We start from the raw sequence: 22731 nt of genomic DNA, 5'->3' as shown, positions 1-22731 counted from the left end.
TTTGGAAATTTCTTGCTTAGGCAATCAGTTCTTTACCAGCAGTCCTCATGCTGCAGTTTCTGCAGCAAAATTAGTTGCAATTAAGTTACATACAAGGCAGCTGTAACCTCACATTGTTAGTTTATCATCTTTTGGCAAATCCCTAGAGTTCACAGGATGAGTTCTGAGCTGCTGTAGACTGACTCAGTCGGTGGAGCTGCATGAGTGGACTGTGGCCAATGATCCGTTACTAGATTTTCCACTGGGTGCATGATTTTGTAGGATTTGAGTACATCCAAAGGTTGTTTGCAGACTTCATAATATTGTTGTGGAATCAAGAAAACCATGACATCTGTATGCTTTCATGCTTCCCTCAGCCTGATTGGAGTAAATGGTCATTCACATTGATTTGGTTAGAGTAGTCAAGTGCAACCTGGAAATATTGGATTTTCACTCAATGTATTAAAGCAGAGTATACACACCTTGGTGCTCTGAAAATGTTTTTACCCCACTGCATTTTACAGCGTCCGTGTACCTTACTAGTGAATGTGAGTCTACAAGCCTGCATTATTGTTGGGTTTTCATCCATTTCTTCCATGGCATAATTCTGTCATTCTGAAAAGCTATTGAATACATAAATCATTTTGATAAATGAACAGATTCATTAGCAGGTTTCCTGTGCTGCTTTCCTTGTCCTGTTCCTTGGTCAATCACCTTAGCTGGATAGTTTCAGCAGTTGTATGCCAGGGCATGTTCTTGACTGACATGAGTTTCACACAAAGTTTAATTGTGGGCTATTTCTTGACATACAGAAAGGGTTTGTTCAGAAATTTTCCTCAACACAAAGAAATTACTAGTAGAATGTAATTTACATAATTGCAGCTTGTAACACTTTTAATAAAACAGGATTTCTAGAATTCTTGGAGTAGGTACAGTGTATTGCTGCTTCCCTCCAATAGCTCGTATAGCTGTGAAAGATTGGTGTGGATTTTTTTTCTTTGGGATGATGCAGCAATTCTTGAGTAGAAAACAGCTCATTATGCAGGTATATGAATAAACTGAGTGAACTTCTGGAGAAAATGTACTGCACATACAAGTATTATCAAGTACTTGTCTGCAAATAGGTCCTGTCCATTGAATTTATGAATGTCACTTGGTCTTCTCAAAGTAAACATGCTTCTGTAACAGTGATATATTCTGAATGTGCTCATGGTGCGTTTCAAACCCTTTCCCCTGATATTATTCCTGTGTTTTTGAGAAGAAAAAAATGCGGAAATTTGTATTGTGATTGCAAGGAACTGAGGGATTTGCCAGAAGGCCATAAAATGGTTTGGCAAGCCTAGAGGCACGGATAGAGGATGACTCGTATTGTTCATGAAGTCTGTGTTACAGGAAAGGAAATGCAATTACATTGATGTCTCTTCAAGAGTTAGGAGCATCAGAGTTGGCAAAGCAATTTTGCAAATTTAGCTGCACTTTTTAAAAGCTTGTATGACCTTCTGAGAATGTGATGCTCTCTTAGCATCAGGCTGCAGTTTACATGAGGTTTGCTCCTACTCAGCTTTGGTTTGAGACATTTTTATCCATTATGCAAGTAATTCTGTTCAAGCCCCCAGATAGTTATTAGGTGTACTTGTCACCTGTCTTCTGTAGTGAAAGTTCTTGCGTAAGCGTGAGACACCAGTATCAAACCTTTACTGGAACATATCAAAAGTGTCATGGGGGACAGCACGATGGGAGCCTAGTGATTGCCATACAAAAAAAAAAAAAAAATCAATGTTTCTTACCAAGCTTGTTGCCTCAGTAATATATTGTTGATAGTGAGTTTTAATAGTAAAATATGCATAACTACAATGTATAGTATTTTTCTGTTTGATGTTGTTGCCATTTCATTTCACTGAACACCTACTTATTAAAGTGCTGTTGGGAAGGTGCCAAGGATCACCCGTTCAGCCTTCTCTGTCCTATTCATGATTTCTATACCTCAGTATCTCCTCCCCTCCAAATCCATCTTCAGATTCCCCTCTGTGAATATTGGTATTTCTGTGGCCTTTCTGGTTTTGTTCAGGCTCTTTTTGATAATGGTAAGATCCAAATGCAGATGTAAAGGTGAAATACCTCTTAGGGAGTAAGATTTTCATGTTAACATCTCTTGTTAAACCAAGCCATTTTATTTTCTTTTTAATTACTGCTCCACACGAACAAGTAAAAATCTTCTCATCTGGAACATAAGAACACATTCATAACATAATGTAAGAATTACTGTTCATATTAGCACTTCCTATATATATTTTAAGAATATATATTTCCTTTTTCTGCCATGTGATGATTGTCATATCACTGCTGCTGTCAGGTCCCTGGTTCTGCAAGAGCTACCCTGCACATCTCTGCCTATCTTGTCTGTCTGTATTTCAAACTGCATTCCTGTAGATGGCTCCACTACACGACATTTTCTCTGAGAATCATCTGCAGCAGATTATTTCATAGGCTTAATGAAGTAGTTTTAAGTATCACTGACTTATAACTTAGGATCAAGAAAGTTTTTGCTTTTTGGAAAGAAGCAGCAAGAGAAAAAAGCAACTTGTTAAAACACAAATACACATTTATATCAAAAATCATGAACTTTGCCAGGGTGTATGAGTCTAAGTAAAAGGGTGCTTGTTCTCTGCATTTTGATCAAGTTGAGAATGTCGTGCACAGTGCTGGCCTTTTTATTAAAGCTGGCAATGGAAAGCCCCTTACAGTGACTACAACATGATTTATTCTGCCAATACCATGCCAATACCACATTAGGTGGCCCTGTGCAAAAGGAAAAATTAGGCTTATGTACCATTCTTAAGTATGTGAATTACTTTGCCTTTGTACTATAAATATTAAAAAAAAAAAAAAAAAAAAGGCAAAACCCCCCCACAAAACTATAGATAATGAATGTAGTTGCTGTCCTTGACCAGTATCTTAAAATGGAATAAAGGGCCAAATGTGACACCATGAAGCTGTACAATCACTTTCCTCTTATGGGAGAAAATGGACAACCCCACTAGAAAATCTACATAAAGTTGCCTTCCTCTAGGACCCTCGTACAGGATACAGCATATTAGGCAACCAGGAGAACTTTGGAATGCAGAGGTTGGCTACAGACTGTGATTTCCTGTCAATAGAGTTCTCCTTAAGCTCAGTGATGTCTTTGATCCCAAACTATCCCAGGGGTTCCTTTAACATATAATTCCAGTGAAAGGCTGGAAGGAGTCAAAGGCTTCTCACTGCCACTGTTTTCCTGAACCTGAAAGTTGTGTGCGCCATCTGTCAAGCAAGGTCTCCACCTGTGCAAGTCCCACAAAGAACTTAAATTTTGGTCTTCGGAGTTTTTTCTCCCGGTCTGTAAATTTGATAGTGTAGTCTAAAGCAGTGAGAGCCTTGATGTATCGGTACCCCCTCTAGTCAGAAACTCAGTGTGGCTGCAGCACAGTGAATAAAAGCATGTTGTGAAATGCTGATCAATGGGGAGGCAGCAGCTGTTGTCTCTGTGAGCCAGTCAGAGACATTTTGAGAACATGACATAAAAGTTGTTGCTCTGGTCTCCTATAAATTCCATCATAAAGAAAAACGTGCTGAACAGGACAAATGGCTGAGACCACACTTTACTCCTCATCGAAAAAGCTAAATTAATGCTATAGTAAGTATATCCTTACAGTCAATAACTGCAGTCATGGGAGAGGGAGGTGATGGTGCCCTGGACCAGTTCTGCTAAGCTTCATGTGGAAAGGAAGCATCCTTAGTAATGGAGGAAGCCAGCTCTTCTGAACCAGTATGAAAGTACATTTGTGCTTTGTAGATAATGTTTGGAGCTATTCACTTAGTAATAATGGGCATTTCATTGGTTTCCAACAAGAGAGTTACATCTTCAGCTTCATTCACTGATGATTTACATCATTTACCATGTGGTAAAAACTGCTTTTTGCCTGTTTGCATCTCTGCTCCTCTCAATGCACCAAAATGTGATTTGAGCCTTAGAAATTTAGACCATTGCCCATTACCCATGGTTTTTAGCCTGTGTTTCGTGAACTTGACATTTAACATCTCCATTATCAGAAGGGCCATCCAGTTAGTAAATTAGCTGCATCATCCAAGGGACGAGCAGATGGGGAGGAAATGAAATTAAATTTGTTTCTTTATGTAATAATGAAAAGCAATAATTGCAAATATGTGGTATTACACAAAGGCCATAAGTAATCTTTACCAGTGTTAAGAGTGCACTTGAACTGTATTATGGAAAGAGATTGGAGCCCTCAGAACTGTAGCATTCTTTTGTCATAGGAATACCTGAAACACTATTAATCAGCAATGCAATGAGCCCATACTGCCGATTTTCAGGAGATGACAAAGATGTTTAGGAGTGAAAGCAGTTCTCTCTAAAGCACTGTATTGGAAAAGATTGTCTTGTAAATTTTACCTGTCTCAAGCAGGCTGGTTTGTAAAAGATGTATGTTTTGGTGTTTAAAAAGAAGTTTATAAAATAATGTATATAATGGTTTCAAATTTCCAGGCTTTTGTAGATATTTGATGCCAATCAGGTTGCTTTAATTTCTTTTGTTTGTTTGTTTGTTTGTTTGATTGATATAATTCTAAAGAGTCATCAAAGTTGATTTAAACTTCTAAGATAACAGAAAAAAAAACATTTTAGATCTGAAAACTTTTTAATCATTTCAAAATGTACTGTAATTTTCCTTTGGGTTCAGCTCTTTTTGTTTAACTTCTTCCTGGTTTTAAGAAGATTTTTTTATTGACTTTTTTAAATGAATGTGTTTTGCACAAAAAACCTAGAGGTATGATTTTTATTCCATTTCAAGTAGGTATTAAGAAATGTCATTTTTCCAATGACAACAAAGTCAACCTTATGCAAAAGGGAAGGTTTATCACTTTGAGTGGGTATAGTTCTTCATCTGAAAACTAATTGTTCCTTCATAATTGCTGTTGGCAGTATTGTCTTGTGTTCTTTTGCTATAAAAACAAAACAACAAAAAAAGTGTACAGGTTTGTAACTGCCAAAATTTGCTAAAGTTGATGGTTAAAATAAGTTTTCCAAGTAAACAAAAAGAAAAGCCCAGCTGTGTTGACTGCTTTTTGATTTTTCTCCTACTTTCAAAGGAGGGAGCAAGATAAAATACACCAGTTCTTGAAGGAACGTAGCATTTCATTCCCTCTGTGTTGCAGAAAATGCTACTTTTTTGAACTCTTTAAATTAATTTCATTACTACATGGAAATTCCTCCATAGGGCCCCCTACTTGCACTGCAGAGCACCCTTGCCAAGGGTTGCTTAGCTGAAATGTGTAAGCTAAGGCAGTTCCCTGATTAAAACCACATATTTAAAGAATGCAAAAGGCATCATTGCATCGTGTAGCCGTCTAGACAGTGAGCTCCATCAACAGAGACAATTTCAGGGGACAGTGCAGCTGTCTGGTTGCTTAGTGGGGGTAGAAGGAGTGGATGTGTAAAGCAGCATCCCACTCCACAGTGTGCCTGCCATGAGCATCTCTCTGCTCCAGCATCATGGCACTGACAGGTGGGACCAGCTGGGACGAGTTCATGTGTGTTAGCACTGCCCCTGGAAAGAGATGTCATTGTGCTGGGCATGATACTCAGCCTGGCCAGGGCCTTACATTCAGGGATACCCCATTTATTCCTCCTTCATCACACCTTTCCATCTCCACAGCCCAAGCTGCCCTCGCTGGACTGGACTGAAGCGTGGCTTCAGAAGCTCCGTGTAGGAAGAAGGGGAGACAGTCCTTCCTGAGCTCTTTGAACATTCTGCCATGACACAGCCAAGATCACCCCTCATGCTGCTGGGGAAGAGGGATGCTGCCTGCATTGTGTGTCCCATTAGAGCAAGGACTCAGAGCAGTGTTTCAGTCACCACCAGTCAGCACACAACTGACTGTGCTGACTTCTCAGCAGTCTTGAAACAGAAACTTAAGCTGTGGAAAGGAAAAATACCAAATCAACATTAAAAGTGTCTCTTCCCTCAAGAATACCCTTTTTATTTTTTTTCCTAGCATGGATGACTACCTTATTTTAGTCAGTTTCCTATTTAATTTTCTATTTCCATTTCTGCTTGTATAGGATCTCTTTTCTTTCTTTTCCACCATTACCAGTAGATCTTACAGAATATCAGGGAAATAATTGTGGTGGCAGAAGTAGCCTGGCAGTCCAGAGAGGCTCACTGTTACAGTGAGATGAAGCAGATCATTATAAGAGAAAGTGAGCGTAGTTCAGAGAATATTCAAGATTAAATGATGTAAAATTCTTGTTTAAGTTTAATGTTCAAAGCTAGAGATACGAAATGACATCAGTATTTCTATAAGGATGGAAAAGATGAGAATTGAGATGGCAAACAGCTCAAAATGCACCTAAGTGTTCTGTCAAAATAGAACCAGCACCACTGGTTTTCCCCTTCACATCAAAAATAAGTTATTTCTTCCTTCCATGGGTTTTGGTAACAGGTTTTTTAAATATGCAGCGTATCCATCACAGTGTCCATCACAGTGGGAACCCTCCCCTCATTAACACTGCAGAGCTGCTGGTGCATGAAGTCTCACCAGAAGCCTTTGTGTCTAAAAACTAAGGGGGGGACACCTCATGAGAAAGTATGAAAAGGAGAAGACACTAAAATGACAGCTCTGATCATTTCAATGGACCTGAAGGTTTTTGCACAGAATTTTTTCCTTTATTTGCACGGAAACATCTGTAGTGCAAAACAACTTGAAAATCAGAGATAGGTGTCTGTGTCTGGCTGTGGCATTTCCAGCTCTTCAGAAAAGCTTGGAGGGCTTCTGCAGTATTCTCGGGATGAGTCAGGTGAACATTAAGAAGAAGGAGACAATCCATCCTATCTGAACACTTACTAAGAATATTAATTTTCAAATCAAAGACAGAGTTTTCCGTGCTGGTAAAACCTTTCCCACTTGAAGTTTTTGTTCTGCCTACCCCCCCACTCTATCATGCAATGGGGGACAAAACGTCAGTGCAATGACTGTGATTTCCTCTAACATTCAAAGAAAGCAATTTAGAGACCCCCTACCTCTTCTCAGATAGCAGTCATAGCCACAGAAGAGAAAGCATTTTGCAGAAGGCATGTCAGCCTGTTGCAGGAAGGACTCCTGGCTGTGGAGAGAAATGCGTGGTTTCATAGGAGAACAGGCAAGGAAATTGTAACAGCAGGTGAATGTCAAGTTCTTCCTCCCCTAATTTAACTTCTTCAGATGTTATGTTCTCCCCAGTGGTACCAAGGATCTTTCTGTGCGTATATTTAGCTCACATCCCTGCTTAAACTTGCTTTTCTAGGCTTCCAGATACTACATGAATTTCTTCCAGCACCTGAAACTATGCCCCTGGTTCTGGTGTGCAGGAGGGCTCCTTACAGGATTTAATGAGCCAGACACCTAAAGATGTGGTGACCAGCCCTGGCAGTGAAACCCTACAGTGTCCTTTAGGCCACTGCCATAGATGAAACCTTGACTGAGAGGATGGTGAGGCACTGGCACAGATTGCCCAGAGCAGCTGTGGCTGCCCCATCCCTGGAAGTGTCCAAGGCCAGATTGGATGGTGCTTGGAGCAACCTGGGATAGTGGGAGGCATCCCTGCCCATGGCAGGAGGTTGGAACTAGATGATATTTAAGGTCCCTTCCGATCACACCATTCTGTGATTCTGTGTTTGTTTATCAGAGAGGTATGGCCAGGGATGGTCAAATACAAACCAGTTAAGGGAGCCCTTATCCACAGGCATGTGAGTTGTAATTCTGCCACTGTTTTGATGTCACTTACATCTTCCGCTACCTTTGGAATGACTTTCTGCTGCACACATAACCTGAGCTTCCAGGAGCCATTGGATAGCCACCGGCACCTCCTGCAAGAGATGGACTTTAAAAGCCAGGGTGAATCCACGGAGCTCAGTGGACGCTGCTGCTCTGAGGCTATTGCCCAGTGAAGACAGAAAGTACAAAGAACCAGCTGCACAGAAGCCAGTTCCAGCTGTCCCACTTGGCTAGTCCTTGGCTTGCTCAGACATGTCATGGATTGCCCTCCAGGGAAAAATGCTGCTGTATTCAGGCCAAGCAGAAGGAGCAGCTGCCTGCTGCAGCCTACTGAGCAGTTACATGGCAGTGTTTGAAAGGTCATTTTATATGGCAAATATATACTTTTTAAAAAAAGAGAAACTAGAATATAATTTTTCTTTGTCAGTTTAAGGCATTTATTTCAAATAGCAGAAAATTAAATGCATTAAGTGTTAACACAATGATAGAAGGTGATCATATCTGTACAGAACATGTGAGGATTCATGCAGCATGAGTATTTGAGTCTTAATCCACATAAAAGCTAATGTGCTGATTTTGTTAAGTCTGCTAGGTCACTCCAGTTGTCTTCAGTAACTTGAGAGGTCTCCCTGAGAATGGTGTTTGAAATCCGCCTGTTGGGGCATTAGCAATGTCTTAATACAAACAGGAAGGATTTCTTGTGGGAATTGTTTGCTAGGAAAACTTAAATGTGCTATTTAAAGTTAGTTGTGAATTGATATGTTGCAAGGAGACCAAGTTCCTGTCACTCTCCATCCTGCTAAAAGCAAAGCAGAGTTAACAGCTTCTATGCATCTTGAGGCTGAAGATTAATACCTGGAGTAGTGGAGCTGCTGCCTGCAGAGCTTCCAGTGCAAAACTGTGCCTTGTGTTTGCTTCCAGCACAGACCAAAATACAGCCACAGCGGGAGGATTGCTGTCATCTATCCTCAGATATCTGCAGTGGCAGCGCTTCCCTCTGAGCCAGTCATCCTTGGGTGCTTTATGTTCAGTGAAGAGATCTAAGATGTAAAGTCATCTAACCTAATGTTAGTATCGACTTTAGGACACCTTCTGGGAACAGATTATTTGTCTTCAGTGACCATTAAGGACTCCAGATGATAATCATCTCAGCCGTAAACTCCTATTTAGATCCTATGGATTCTGCCTCCAGGGCATCATTTCCTATTGTTGTTACATGTAATTGCTTTAATATTTAATTAAAATTTAATTGCTTTCATATTTAATTTAATATAAATATTTAAAATTTACTCCTACAAGAAAGAGAGAAATTAGCAAATTGGAGAGAGGTAGAAGAAAGCCATTAAGAGGACCAGAGCCTGGAATATATGACATACGGGAAGAATATAAAGGTTTCAACTTACCTCCTTCTGTGATTCTATCTATTTCTGTGCTTTCTGTCCTAAGAAATAAAATGCTTTCTACTGAAATTTCCTCATTGCTGTGTATAAATATTATTTTCCTTTCATTAATTATCCTGTGTAAATCTAATTTAGTAGGTCTTCGGGAAAAATCACTTTATATTATCCCTACATACTGTTAACTTTTAATAGTACTAATTAATTAATGCAAACCTCAAAAACCATGTTACTCTACAGGAGAAGGAAAAATTTACCCCTGAAGCAAGAAGATCAAGGCCTTTTTCCATTTCAAAGTTTTGCTATCACATGCTGTCCTACAGTCTGTTTTGGAATGCACCCACACGTACTCTGATGGAACCAGCAGCACTTGAGCTGTGCATCAGTGAGGCTGGTGGGGCAGGGAGACCTAGTCAGCACTCAGGATTAGCCAGGTTGACCAGAAACACACTTTTCCTCCTTCCGTCCTTTAAAAACCTGAAAATGTTTAGGATTGTTGCGTTTTCCACTGGTCTACAGTTGTGAGCCAAGTACATCCCTGGAGATGCAGGACTTCTTCAGCACACAGCAGAGTCAGAGCAAGAGGTGCCAGGAGAAGAGCAGTGCTCTAAGATTGCAGGAAAATGCAGCACTGTAACGCTGCCCAGTGCCTGGCTTTGTCTGTGCTGTACAGCCCTCTCGTTTTGGAAAACTGTATCATTTCTCCTAGGCCAGAGGTAATCAAATTCATTTGATTGTTATGTTCAGTGATATATTTGAGCCATTTAATGAAAAATTACTTATGAGTAATAGCAAACTGAAATAACTTCGGAAGAACAACATAATTTCCCTCTAAAAGTACCCAAAGACCGGGTGAGTTGGAGTGTTGGAGGCTGTGGTTTGGTCACCCTCTTCAAAGAAACTAAAGTCTCTGACCTCTTGTTGTGTTGTTCCCTTGGGCTGGGTGTGGGCAAGTGTGGGAGCAGCACTCCCCAAATGAGAGTCCAGAGAGCTGCATTACTCCAGCTGATGCTGCAGAAGAGGTTGTGATCTTCAAAGCAGTCTCTCCTTAAGGAATTTTGTTTCATATAATCCATTGCTTCTTAACAAAACTTGATTATTGATTCAGATAGCAAGGTGAGAAAAGAAGATAAAAACACAGCAAATGGCACAAAAAGCTAGGGGAAAAGCTGTTTTACAAGATGCAGTCCCTCTGGGTTGTCCTTGCCCTTGCATGAGTAGCCCAAAGCCACAATTCCTCCGAGGGGATCATACCCCAGCATGGATCACCCACAGCTGCAGTCCCCTTGGGTGTACCTTCTCTGGCATGGAGCACCTCTTTGCAAGAGTATTTCCAGCCATTTTCCCAACATTTCCTTTCACATGCTTCCTTTTCTGTCTCTACTTTTGTGTCTTAACCCTTGCAGCTCCCTCCTTAGATATGTTTGAGCATGAGTTTTTTGGCAGCTGTGCATTGGTATTGTGTCTCAGTGAACTGAGAAATAGTGTAGTAGATAATCCTTTGAATAAGTGCTTTAAGTGCGATGTAGGAGTTTGATCTATGGCTGAGAAGCAATCTGGCTGTGTAAGACTGATAGTAGGTAGATGATATTGCCAGCTATATTAAGACTCATTCAAATCACAAAAAAAGAATGTTGAGAAACTGGAAAGCATTCAGAAAATCTGCAAAACTGAAATAAGTGTTGAGATGTAAACTCTGCAGTGACTCTTACTTATTTAGCTATCAAAAGATTGTTAAAAGTTACTAGAGAAAACAAAGCTTGGTCTGTCTCAGGCTAGTTCTGTAGCAAGGCAGGGAACTGACATTGAGAAATTACTTAGAGCTTGGATTGAGTGCTCATCACTGGATGTTTTGAGATCACTTTGATCTTAAATCTGTCCTTAAGCAGGACTCCATCTGTATCTCTGAAAGATAAGCTGTCATTCAGGTTGAAGTTACAGAACTGACAGTACACCCAGGAAAGTTGTTTGGTTGATGGTAAACAAAAGCTGGTCAATGTGGTGAAATTAATCCCTCTATGATTAAAAAAAACCAAACAAACAAACAAAAAAAAAAAAACACCAACAATTCATGTAGAGAAGAAATTAAAAGTCTGGGAGATACAAAATGCCCCTTGGTGTTGAGCAGATCCTGTCTGGAAACCTCCTGCAGTGTGTCTGCCTTTTGAGCACCATGGCAGCACTCCTGCCCTGGTCAACCAGGTCTGCAGCTGAACTTTGCTAGGAACCACTGAGGGAGAGGTGGGTGATTTATAAGCACTAATCCATAATTTTCAATATTTATTTCTTATTTTACCACTGTTTTTTTTCTTTCTTAAATAATATTTTTAATCAAGGGACAGTTTCATTTTATTGACTGCAGTACTGAAAGCATGAGACTTCAACAATATTTCTTGAGAACACTTTCTGAGGGAATTTAGCATTTGCAAAGGAATTACTCATCATTCACCCTGTAGGAAGAAATAAATTCTCTTCCAAATTGCCAGTGAAGGTGTTTTTAATTTTTCTTTTCCTTATTTCTTGTTTGCTCTGATTTCAAGAGCCAGAGGTGTTTTTGACATTAGATCACTGCTTTGACGTGGTTTCTTCACAGGGGACTAATTTTAGGGGACAATAGAGTTTATCATGTGAAGGAGAATTACTCATTTCTTAGAGAAACTAAGCAAAAGAGAAAAACTTCAAATTGTCAAAAGCACTCACTAGAAACTCAAACTGCAAATGTTTTAGATAACTGAAAGGGGTCTTCCATGTTCCAGCACAGATATATTAGAAAGGATAATGGATACACTTTTGGCAGGACACGAGACAACAGCTGTAGGGGCTTTCAAGGTTTTCAGCCAGGTCATCAAATTAAAATTAGTTGTAGTGATAGAGCAATGACATCTTGAGATTTATTATGGGGAAAGCCGCTGTGTTAGGTGTTCCTGTTGCATCCCCCAGGACTAGTGTGGTACCTGCTGTGTGAGTGCTTACCAAGACACTGTCACAGCCTCCTGTTCCTCAGCAGCAGAGACCAGCAACCAAGTTTTGCATGGGGCTGCAGCAAGTTAGGGACATGTGTTTCACTGAATTTCAGGGTTGTGCATCTCGAAGAACTCAGTGTTAATACAAGTTTTCAGGATTTGGAAGAAGATCTTTTAGCATGTATGTCTTGACAAGCATTTGAAGGTTTGCAGATGATGCAGAGAAACCCATCCTTGTTCTGTGACGGTCCTGAGAAACTGAACAAAATCCAAGCTGTGCATTTTATATCAATGCTCTACAATGGACTGTAAACATGTCAGCATATCTGAGCTGGCTTTTCAGCTCTCTTTCGCGTTGTCAACATCCCTTTCTAGTTGGGAAGCAATGTGCAGTAATTTAAAACTCTTACAAAAGTGTGGTCAAGTTCCTAGTATGTGATAGGCAACACTGAAATAATATACTTTGATTTAATCACCTCAAATTTACCTAGGCAAAACAATGTTTCCCATGAAATGTTCTGTTGGGTAGCTGCTTCAGTGGCAATTAAAGTATCTATCCTTCTCCCTATTGGTTTAGGGCCCTTCTGAATTCTCCTCCATGTAATAGAATCACATCAAAGGCCAAAGGTGAGCAAATTGTACTCCTTCTTTCTTTATTTGTCAGGAAAGGTGCAAATCACGAAACTGTCATATTTTTCTGCTCTCCTAGCTGGAGAACTGAGCAACCTGGCAGGCAAACAGCAAGTCTCCACCAGCCAGGGGAGCAGCAAGGCAGAAGTGTCCGTTCTGTCCAGCAGTCAGACATCTCCATGCTTACTTGGGTCTTTTTTTCTTGCTGAATCAATATTCCTATATCTTCTTTTTCCCTGAAAGGCTGGTCCTTGCATCAATGCCTACTCGAATTGTTGTCCTTTTTCTAACCTTTGCTTTCCTGTCTGGATGAAGAGGCAGACGAATACATAAACAAAGTACAACAAGACGCACAGAAAAAGTAGTGCAGGGAAACCACACTGAGGCTGTGTACGAAAAGACAGCTTTAACTAAAAAAAGTTTCAAGGAGGAAACAACAGTCAAGTTGAAGCAGCTGTTTTCTCTGCAGTGTTTTGGCTAGTTGGAGATTCTGGCCATGACCTGGGTGAGTCACAGTAGTGGGGGCTGCTCTGTACCAACCAGGGTAGTGATACTGGCGTTGGTGTGGGTCCAGTGCTGAAACAGAAGTGTCTCAGCAGCCAACTGCCTGTATATGCCCTCTCCTTTGCATCCCGATGCCCGGGTCCCTCCCACATGCTTCCATCTGTGCAGGTCCCTCTAATGAACAGCCTCTGCACCACCGCCTACTGCAATGTCATTTCTGTTGCTCACTCCAAGTGGATTCTTCTAGTCTTCAGACTTATGGTGTCAATTATAGCATGGCTTTCTGCCAGGGCAGGATCCCAGGACACCTGCTTTTGTCCTATAAACTATTTTCAAAGCTAAGCTACTTTGATTGTCTGAGCACATAGAGGAGCAAATTGCCTGGGAGATGCTGCTCTGGACATGATAAGATGGTGCTATCAGGAGCCAGCGTGCCTGTGGTGACTGTGATAAGCAGAGGCATTCCTCCTCTCTATGCTCTTTTTGCCTGAGGACATCATGTGGCTTGTTATTCCGGATGAATATGTTGGATTATTTCCTAAAGCATGGGGTGGCAATGCCTCTGTCCTGCGAATGCAGGGCAGGCAAAAGCTGGATAACTCTGCAGTGGGGCTGATTATGGAACTGCTGCTGGCTGTACAGGCGCTTTTCATCTTTTGCCCTCTCCCAATTCCTGGCTGTAATATAAAAATTTTACTCCTCAAAAAAAAAATGACTGCAGTTTGGGGGGTTTTTAACTTTCTCTGAAAGCAGATTAGAGTAGCTAAAGCACCCTCCAGTGCCCACAGAAACTACCCCAATCCAAAGTGCAATGCGAGCAGTAAATAAGTGGCATTTGAAAATGTAATTTGTGAATTAGATTAGAATGCAATTGAATATCACATTGGAGAAGAGAAGCATGGCAGAAATGTTTGTGCATGGCCATGACAGAAATGCAGGAACTTGGATACCAGACCCACATGGGCTTCATAACCGTATTGGTAGTGATTTCCTGAAAACCTGTAAACATTTTGCACACATGGACTTTGGATTTTCATTCAGTCAAAATGGACAGTTTGTGAGATCCCTTATTACCAATCATTTTTCTCATTTTCCTCTTTGGATAGCTAGAGTTTTGCAATGCAAAAGTTCAGTACTCAGGGAAAAAGGAAAAAAAGTATGTGAAATGAAAATAAAATGTAATCTTTATTGGAAGGAGCAATTTCTTATAAGTAGAGAAATACTGCTGAGAGAGATAGGAGTTCTGATGACAGATGCTGATCACCAAGAAAACCTCATTTATTATCTTGGCATGTCATTTTGGTGCTCTTAATATCTTTAATCATTGTCAAGCAAGAACAAGAATCCAAAATAACTGAACAGCTGCTTGGTTCCATTTTTCTTGGTATGGAAATGAAATCTTTGCTTTTACTCCAGCTCCCTGGATAAATACTTTCTTTCATGGATTTTATTTCATTCTAATCCTCCTGGTGTATATGAGAAAGCAATTGTGTGTATAAATACACAGAGCAGCTGTAGCCATATTGGATAATAGGCCTATAATTACTTCTCTGATTTAAAGCCTAACAGTTTATTCCACAACTGTTGTGATGCATTTTTATTAATATTGCAATAATTTTGCTGCCCTTTTGCTAAGTTACGTACCATTGTCTCCCCAAATAAATGAAGTACTTACAGTAGAAGGGATAATTAGAATGTAGCTCAGTATGGAAATACTTAACTGTCAAATATCTGGCTCAATCTATTTACAAGAGGAACTTAGGAACAAAATACTAAGAGGAACATGGATTAAAACTGAAGCTCCTTTGTGCCACTTTATTGAAAGTGCTCAAACCAAACCATGGGGTGAAACTATAAGTTTAATCAGGGCTTTAAACATCTCAGGTTTCCTGAAGTGATTTCTCATGGGCCTAGATATGATCAATAAGTGAAAATTTGTTTCCTTTAAAGGTATACATGTTTTTTACTGGGCCAGGATTGCCCTGTTGTGAATCAGTTTCTGAATTTCCTAGAATTTCCCCAGGAGTTCTACAGTTTCAGATCTGCTGCACTTCCAAGTGATGAGCTGATTGCTTTAGTTAATAAAACACCAGGAAAATGGAAGACAGCAAGTACGATGCCAAATTATATTGGTAGCTCTAGGTAACTACAGAGCCATAAGATTGACCACTGCACTAAGCAAATAACTCAAAACAGTGACAGAGAATAGAATTAGAGGAGAGTTAGCACTGATTTGGTTGGTAGTCACAAATCTACTTTAATTCTTTGGAGAAGTCAATGAGGATATTGTTTGTCTGGTAAACATGGTGTACCTAGCTTCCTTAAAAAAATTTTATATGATCCTACAAGAAAAAAAATCATCAAAGAAATTAGGCTAATGTGCAAAAGCAGAGATCCCTCAGGGGGAAAACCTGGTTGCAACATCAGAAATAAAATATAGAAGGCCAGGAGTTTTAATATCACAGAGTTACAAGAATAATTTCAGAAGGCTCTGTGATAGAATCTGGGCAGTTCACAATATTCATGAAGTATTCACAAAAGTGTTGTACCATAATGTGCAAATAATTATAAAATTATTCAGGATAGTCAGAATTTAAGATGACTACAAACACTTTCATAAATGTTAGATTAAATTTTATGATGATATGTGATAGGTACTCCACATTCCAAAAAATATTTCTAATTGTGTATAGTGGGTTAAAATGATGCATTTCTATTCAGAAAAGAAATCTAGGGGTCATCAGCAGTCATTGTGAAAATTAGGTTTCTTCTGAAAATATCAGCTTAATCCTTAGATGTTGTTCAAAAGCAATTTGTATTGAGAATTATAAGGAAAGTAATTGAAAATATAGATAAAAGATAACACTTTCTAAATCAATAAAGCACCCTTATCTTCAAATTTGGGTATTTTTGTGGTCTTCCATCTCACATAGGGCATAGCTGAACTGCAGAAAGGGCAGAAAAGCACAGCAATAGCAGTATTCCACCATAGAGGAATACATATATTACCTTTTCCTGATACAGAACTTGGGGACCCTCTGAAATTCTTAAGCAATTATTTTGAAATAAATGGGAAGCAGTTCTTTATTTATATAGAGTTAACTTGGGAAACGTTTGATTAAAAAAGTTAAGGAGTCCAACATGTAAATGGTGCTTAAAATAGAATCGTATGAAGTTTACAAAGCAAATGCTTCACAGATCCCTTGATGGCTATTTAACTGAAATTGTTTAATGGAAATCTCTGGCTCAGGTATTTCCTAGGAGACTTCCCCAGCCATCTTTGCTAGTAAGGATCACTACATACTTTGAGTTATTCTATTTCTTATGTTCTTTCTCAAAGCATCTTGTGCTAGTCACCTCCATAGACAGGACATATGGGCTGTTAGTGTAACCCTGTGTTCTTATATTCTAAATTTGCTGTGCTATGGAACACAAATCTCAGTACTCCTTTGTAATGGAAGTTGGCACTATTCACTTAATTTGTATCAATTTCTCTCCAAGAAGCACCAGCTTTTTGGTTTAGCTAAGCGATCTGACTTCGGGTTACCTTCTGTCAGATGACGTTTGTCTCGCACAAGATCAATTACATTACTACAGTTGAAATCCCAACCCTATTTTTGAACCATGCTCTTGGAATTAAAGGCTGATACGCTCAGTGTTCAACTAAGTGTTTTAAGGTGTTTTACAACTGTCTGGGTGATCAGCTCTGACTATTAGGCCCTGTAAAACTGTTTGTATTGATGTTCATTTGCATTAATTTCCATCATCTGCCTTTTGAGAAAGGTTCATCCGAAGTTCAGACATCCAGTTCCTGGGTGTGACTGACCTGGCTGGCATGCTGCCAGAATAAATTACAGCTTTCACTGGCTAAATGGATTCAAGTGCAGCTGTCAGAGCTGCCAGAGCTGCTGAAACATCAGGTCATTGAGGGGGCTGGATGTCAGCTATATGCGCTTGTGCAAAGGGGAAGGATTGCTTTTTGAAGAGAGAAAGGAACATCAGGCTGCAAAACTACAGATACACAGCAAGGTGGGTCTGAACCAGGCACTCAGCAGAGGAGGTCTGGCCTGCTGAAGCTCTTATTATTCAGGGGAAAAGGATCAGATACAGCTTCCTGGATGCTGTACAGATAGCACCTGGATGTGTTATCTGTATTCCCATACACATGCACATGTATACATGTAAACATCCATGAACATCAGGATTTGGAATAACATGGGCCTTTACAGAACAGGCTAGTTAAAACTGCATGCAAATAAACTTCACTGACAATGGGAAAAAAAACCCAAAATACCTCCAACCACCCGCCCCACACACACCTACTCTCCAAGCTTAGGGTCTTGGTTTGCTGCTGAATACCCTAAGCCTATGAATACCTGCCCAGTAGTCACCTGTGTGGCCAGAAAAATGTGTGTGCAGATTATTCTTCAGACTTTTTGAAGCTACCTCTGAGGCATAATGCCATTACAAAGGCTTTCAGCTCATGCTGAGAGCTCAGAAAACCAGACTTAAAGTGAGGCATCCTAAACACAGGCAGCCAAAGTGACTGGTTTTTTAAAGAAACTAAAACCACCATAATAGCTGCTTAAAGCATAGTAAGGAATTTTAAAGATTTCTGCTTATGGATGAAAATCTTCTCTGCATTGATAGCTAAAAATGTGTTAAAAGGCCTTTCTGTATTAACACCCACAGTAAATGAATAGGACAAATTGCACTTCCTTACTAGCATTCCAATCTGGAGGCGATGACTAAGAAATATTCATAATTCATAGCTATGACATCAAACCAGTGAATATTGTGTTTCTAGCCTTTACACTGTGAGTGGCAATCTCAGTCTCTGGGAACAGATTATTTTTTTGCATGGAGTGGGACTTTCACGCATCCTATGCAGCAAACCAATCTGATCTCCTTCCTTCTGTGACAGCGGGATCTGTCTAGGGAATGAGGGAAATGCTGTGGATGTTGTCCGCCTAGACTTTATTGAAGCCTTTGAAAATGTCTCTAGCAGCATTCTCCTGGTGAAACTGGCTTGGACAGGTGCTCATGGCTTGGACAGGTTTTTTACTCTGGCTGGATGCTGGAGCCCAGAGAGTAGTGGTGGCTGGAGTTACATCCAGCTGGTCACAAGCAGCGTTCCCCAGGATTCAGTCAGCACTGGGGACTGTTCTGTTTATTAGACAACTGCATCATTGCACCTTCCTTGGGCTCTTCTGTTAACAATCTCTGAAAGGTCTCATTGTTTCCATTGCAGTCAGCAATGCCCATAAAGCACACCCAATTCAGGCCTGTTTTAAGGCATCCTCTGTGGTTAGTTTTTCTTCGTTCTTGGTATCTTTGTTGCTCAGTGTCAGGATGTTGTGAACCAGGCTGTAGAAGAATGAAATACTGAGGCACCTTATTTAGCCAGTGGAGGGAATGCTTTGACACTCTTGAGGAGTACCAGAATGTTTTCAGTGAGTGTACAGGGCAGCTGAGTGCCTGCCGGCAGAGTGCACTCTGGATGTTTGAACAGTGCAATAGCTAAGTTAGGTACCACAGGTATGTAGGTCTGGAAACAGCTCCTGCTTTTTGTTAACGTTCTCTCAAGGGGAGAAGAAAAGCATAATCCCTAGCACACAGTTAACAGACAAGCCCTCTCTTGTCTTATGCTGATCTGACATGCTACTTTCACAAGTTTCATTGTACTGTGCAAGCATTGCTGCAGACCTAAAGAGAAACAAAATTGTCAGTGCACATTTAATTGGAACAGAATAGAATAGAATAGAATAGAATAGACAATTTTAGTTGAGAGGACCTACAACAATCTTCTAGTCCCTGTACCTGACTAATTTAGTTGAAGAATTATGTCCAAATGGTTCTTAAACACTGACAGGCTTGGGGAATGGAGTACCTCTCTAGAAAGGCTGTTCCAGTGTGTTTCTCTCATAAATAAATGCTTCCTCATGTCCAGCCTAAATCTCCCCTGGTGCAGTTTTGAACCATTCCTATGCATCTAATCACTGGATACCAGGGGGAAGAGGTAAGCACCTCTCTCTCCAGTTCCCCTTCTCCAGAAGCTGTAGACAGCAATAACGTTGTCCCTTGGCCTCTTTTCCTCTAGACTAGACAAGCCCAAGGTTCTTAGCAGCCCCTTGTAGTTGCTGCCATCCTCTGGGTGTGTTTAAGGACCTTCACGTCCTTCTGAGCTGTCAGCTCAGCACTGCACACAGCTCTCAAGGTAAGAGAACACCAGTGCTGAATGCAGCAGGACAGTTCTGGCCGGCTGGTGATGCTGTGTCTGACAGACCCCAGGATGGGATGTGCCCCCTTGGCTGCCGGGGCTCACTGCTGGCTCACACTGAGCTGCTGCCAGTCAGCACCCCAGATCCCAGTCTGCAGGACTGCCCCCCCAGGCAGGTCTTCTGCACTGCTTACTTGACTTAGGACACCCTGGAATTGCCTGCTCCTGAGCTTGTAAAAGAGGTTTCTTACAGACTGACCAGCCCTGAAAAGTGAAAACGCTTTGCTAAACATCTCCCTGGATAACTCAAACCTTGCTCCTCTGAAGGCCAAGGTAGCCACTTTATCTTTTATTCTTATCTCACTGAAGATTTTAATCTCAACTGCTTTGTCATCACTGTGGTCAATTACAGTCTCCCACCATCACTTTCTCTAATCCTTACCCAGAAATTCAACCACATCACCACTAACTGTAAGGAGTGTGCAATCAAACCTCTCCCTTACATGTAGTGTCACCCCTCCTACCTCGCCTGTCCTGCCTATCCTTCCTGTAACCCTCCACCCCAGCACTCCAATTGTGGAACTGGAGAGGACCCTCTATCTTCTCCAACAGGATGAAAATTTCTGCAGTTTTCTTTATCCTGCTAGTCTCAGAAAGGAAGGTAGAGAGACAGTTACACCCGGTGTACATATTTAAATTCATATACAAATATAACAAAAATTATGTGTACATAGAGCCACAAAATTTAAGTGCATCTGTAAGAGAAGGTCCACATAAACTGTTATACTTGCAGTTTTATTAACAGTCAAAATTTCTAATTAACACAAGTATAAAATCATAAATCATAAAGTTCTGTAATTGTGAGTTCCATGCCTTGAAAAGTCACCTGAGATTCCTGAGTATTGTCAAGATGTGTGAAGTTCGCCAGACGTATTGACATAGGAACAACCGCTGTTAATGAGCAATATCTGGTGTCTCCTCATAATTAATACTCCCCAGTCACTAGCAGTAGCACAACCCCCATTCAGATTGTCATTTCGTTCAACTCGTTTTCAAAATATTTTTACCTATGGTAACTGCATCTACAAAAAAATCCTGTACAGAACTAACCATGTGCAGTATGCATGTACTATTTCACTTGAGACATCACCAAACTAAGGAAAACAAACCAAAAAAATAAAATATTAGTTGCTAATTTACCATGCTCCTGTTCATTTTTTCCCCAGTGTTTTAGTCTCTATTATAGGAAGTCTAAAGTTAAAAATAACTGTCAATGCTAGTTCTTCCCCAAGGAGGAATACTGGCTAAGAATCTCATTTGTTTCTTAATCAATTTTCTTTTTTTTCAGAACATTCCCTAAGAAGCATTCAGAGACAGTGTGCTTGCATATACACACTGTGGCCTTTCAGTATAAAAAGGTGATTACAAGAAAGAAGGAGACTTTTCACCATGGCATGCTGTGACGGGACAAGGGGCAACATTTTTAAATTGAAATGGGGTGGAGTTAGATTGGACATAAGAAAGAAATGCTTTTACAGTGTGGGTGAAGTGACACTGGAACAGGTTGTCATGAGCTGTGAATGCCACATCACTTGAAGTGTTCACAATGAAGTTGGATGGACTTTAAGCAACCTGCCCTAGTGACAGATACCCCTGCCCATGGCAGGAAGGGTGGAACTAGAAGATATTTAAGGCTACTTTTAACCCAAACCATTTCACAATTCTACAACTCTTTGATTCCAATGCAAAGATGGGGAAGACTAGGAGGACATAACAATCTGAATTTATGAAGAGGCTGATAAAAGCACTTGCCTCAGGAAGTGGTTGAATCACCATCCTTGGAGGTATTTAAAAGACATGCAGATGAGACACTGATGGACATGGTTTAGTGGTAGACTTGTCAGTGCTATATGATAGAATTCAGTGATCTTAAAGGTCTTTTCCAACCTAAATGATTCTATGACGTTATGATTCTCTGCATGCAGAATAAAAAGACAGTGAGGCATTACTTATCCTCTGAGGAAAGGACAGTGCCTATAAATGTGGGAGTGGTTATGTGTGACTCACTAATTCATCACTCCTTTTAGTTGTCTTGCAAGTTTATGTCAACTTGAAAGTCATCTCCTTATTGTTAGTGTGACAAAGTTCCCTTTGAGGGGAGTTGCTCAATTTGTATTCCATGGTGATCATTATAGCAATTTCTTGCCTGCTGCTAGGATTTTAATGCAGAAGGCCGAAACTGCTAGCAGTTGCATCCTGGGAAACTCCTTTGACTTCAGTGAGATTGCATGGACTATTAATTAGTGCAAAAACTGTTCCAACTTCTGTAGTCTTTTGGGAGCATACAACACATGCACCAATACAAGAATAAAAAGCAGTTATTTGATAGAAAAACCACCTGGACTCCTTAATAGCAGTATGAACACAACAAACCACTTGAAAAAGCAGTGTCCTTGAATTTTATTTCACAATTGAACATGTCATTTTGAGTGTCATGATTCATAGCTACTCAAATTCTGTACTTTTACAAAGAGCATTTATGCACTAACTTGTAATACAGGTTGTTAAAAATGAAGAAGTAGTGCTTAGGGTTGTTTTTATTACGATAGATCACATTAATTAGCCCTGGTATGGACAGGAGGAGAAGTTTCTCCTGAATGCTTTACTCTGCAGTGCATTATTAATTTTCTCATTCATTCCTTTTTAGCTCATTAGCTTTTAAATGTTACAGTCTAACGCTGAGGTGAAGTTTCAAGTGTCTGTTCCCTCTGCCACCCATTTCAAGCCATCTCACAATCATTGTCTTTATGGTTAATTTATATTGCAATGGTACCTAATCTAGGGTAGGGATTCTATCATCACAGCTTGTGGTGATGACAAAATGGAACTCTTAAAGAATTATTTCCATATTGTTTTAGGACATTTTAGGGTTAAACTGAATTACAGAAGGAATTTAAACTCAAGTAATTCTCCCTTTGTCCAAGAAAACTTATTAGCAGATAGGACTAAGCATTATTCTTTATAGTCAGCAAACTGAAAAAGGAAGACTATTAAAATACTAATGCAAGAATTGTGGACTGACATCTACAATACCAGATAGCCTTTCAGGACCTTTGACCTGCTAGCTTCATTTTGCAGGATATCCCTCTGATGAAGGAATTTACTAAGCCCACACTTTTGGAAGAGATCTCCCATACAAGATTTGTACAACACATTATGGCCTGAGGCT

The sequence above is a fragment of the Pyrgilauda ruficollis genome, unplaced genomic scaffold (genome assembly GCF_017590135.1).
Source record: "Pyrgilauda ruficollis isolate IOZ18807 unplaced genomic scaffold, ASM1759013v1 scaffold8, whole genome shotgun sequence".
NCBI classification, from domain to species: domain Eukaryota; kingdom Metazoa; phylum Chordata; class Aves; order Passeriformes; family Passeridae; genus Pyrgilauda; species Pyrgilauda ruficollis.
The sequence above is the reverse complement of the archived record's forward strand: the minus strand, read 5'-3'. Positions refer to the sequence as shown.